Source organism: Euprymna scolopes, chromosome 2 (genome assembly GCF_053919585.1).
Source record: "Euprymna scolopes isolate OS-2025 chromosome 2, ASM5391958v1, whole genome shotgun sequence".
NCBI lineage: Eukaryota > Metazoa > Mollusca > Cephalopoda > Sepiida > Sepiolidae > Euprymna > Euprymna scolopes.
The window spans coordinates 139,427,956-139,430,624 of NC_136483.1; positions in this window are offsets into that span (position 1 = coordinate 139,427,956).

Consider the following 2,669-nt stretch of genomic DNA (forward strand, 5'->3'; position numbering starts at 1 on the left):
TTCTATGAGTCGTTCTGTTTATTATAATTGATTATTTTTGAAAAAAAAATTTAGTTACTGAATTATAAGTGGTTGGCCATACTTATAGGTAAATGTGCACTGAACAGATATCATAATACTTATTATAGTTAAATTCAAATTTTGATATACCTTGCTTATTTTTTTTTTTTTTTTTTTTTACATCGTTTATTTCTGTATTACATTTAAGTTATTTTAAACCCCACTGTTCCCATATTAAATAATAATTTTGAAATAATAACGTTAATATTTCAGCGTTCCAATTGTTCTTTTGTTTTGTTTTTTTGTTTAAATTATCCAAATAAACAATTGTTAATACTGTCTGATTTTTTTTTTTTTTTACATCGTTTATTTCTGTATTACGTTTAAGTTATTTTAAACCCCACTGTTCCCATATTAAATAATAATTTCGAAATAATAACGTTAATATTTCAGCACGCAGGTCATGTGCACATGCACAACCGGATGTCGTAAACCGGAAAGTGGGTTACATACATCGTTACAAGATCATTTGAGTTTTATAATTATATAGATTTACTTTTGCAAAAAATGATTCATACATTTTTAAATTTTGAAACCTTGATCACCAGTTTCTTCTGCATTTATCCTGTAGAGTAGACATACACAGTATTTATTCTTCCACCATATATACTGTCAAAATCTGGATATGAATGAGATATTATTGTAGCATATACAACACCTTTGTTTCATCCAGAGGCCTTCATTCTGAATCTCATTTTCGTGATAGTGTCGTTGCCTATCTCCATACCAACGCAGACAATTTTCCTTCATTTTGTCTGACATGTTTAGACATGTTTGTCTTTTTGGATAGAAACAAAGTGTAGTATTCATTCTGATGCTACATTTAGTCTCTTTTATCCTTAGTCATGAAGAAAATATCTTTCCAGATGTAAACAAATTTTTTGTTCCAACCCTGAATGCCCCTATTTGGGGACTAGATTTTCCTCACATTAATAACCAACCGTGTGTCTAACTTTGCCCTCATAGGGAGGAAAATAAATAGGAACTTCAGACATGCTTGAGTCTGATTGGACCAAAAGTCCAATGCAACATCTTTGTCTCTGTGGACGAGTCTTCATTCTGCTGCCTTTGCCAGCACTTGAAGCCATACATAGCAGATTTAAAAGTTTGAAACATTGACATTTATTTTGCGTTTCAGATACCATAGATCCTTTTTTAGGCATGAGCCAAAAAAGCATTAGAATTGTTACAATTTCACAGGAGCTATTTGTGAATCTAAAGTTGTACTTAGTGTTAAATTGCTGCAAACATTGGGATTCCACTTTCACACTGTTAATCAAATGATTGTCCAATTCATCAGAAAGGGGAAATAATCAATATCATTTCAGTTGATCAGGCCCTTTTGACAGTACTTTCCGTTCTTAATGATAATAAAGGTGCCTATGTTTCAGAATTTTTTATTGTTTTGATTATTCCGACTACGGTTCTCATCTTGGATGTTATTCTAGGGACGTTTTTAGTGACGTAATCTCTGATCATTTTTGGGTCCATCTCGTCAAACTCTGGAATTTTATGTTGAATTTAGGGAATTTTTATGTACTCTAGAATCTGTATGGAATTAATCATTTATTTAATCCAGGGAGGTAACTTGGTCTCGTTTCTTCAGTCATGACCAGGTAAAAATCAATTTCAACTGTGTGCTCTGGGCCTCTGATCTGCTGCGGACTCCTAAGGAAATACTGCTGGCAAATTTCTCTGAGAAAGTTCTTCCAGACTGTATTTGTGTGCTCTGAAACAATACCGCATTCCCTTCATATGTTCTTCAGGGTAGCATTTCATACGCCCACAAATAAATGATTTTTTATGATCGTGGTAATCTCCAAGTGGACCAGGTAAAAAAACGATCCTATGCGCAAGGAGACTCACTGTCTGCTCTGCACATTTGTGCATCTCCACGAGAAACTATCCTTAACACACAATCTTCATTTCAGTACGCATTTGTGTATACAAGTCCTGCACCTCATTTGTTTTGATAGCAGTTTCTTCTGACAATATAAGGTTGTCTGCTCTGGTGTTTTCCTTTCTTTTTCGAAAGAGCATAAATTCATTCCTGTGCCTGCCATTATCTTTTTTGCAAGTTTGAAACTAATTTATTTATTTATTTATTTTTTTTCCTGTTCAATTTCTTCTAATTCCAAAGTCGTCTGCTTCCATTTCAATAATGCTTTTTCATTGGCTGATTAAACGCTCGGCCATTGAAGTAAAATAAATAAATAAATAAATAAACAGAAAAAATACCCTCTACCATCACCCAAAAATAATAAATAAAATGTATTTTTTTTTTTTAATAAAAACAAACAAAAAATAGCGATTTAGCATTTTAACATTTGAACAACGCTCTGTTTAATCCGATGTTTGCCCGTCACACTCGATCCATGATTGACGAGAAATTCCGAGAATCCGGGTCAAATTCTGCAAGAGTATCAATGTTTTTAAAGATCTTCTAAACTATTTTTATTTATTTATTTTTTATATTTTTAGTGAAGGGGATTTCCATTACTTTCTTTTTCACGGACTTTCTAATCATTGTTAAAATTAACATGTTTCTCAATGCTATAAATATTTATTTGCCCACCCAAATTTGCAAACATTCTAGAAGAAAAAAAAAA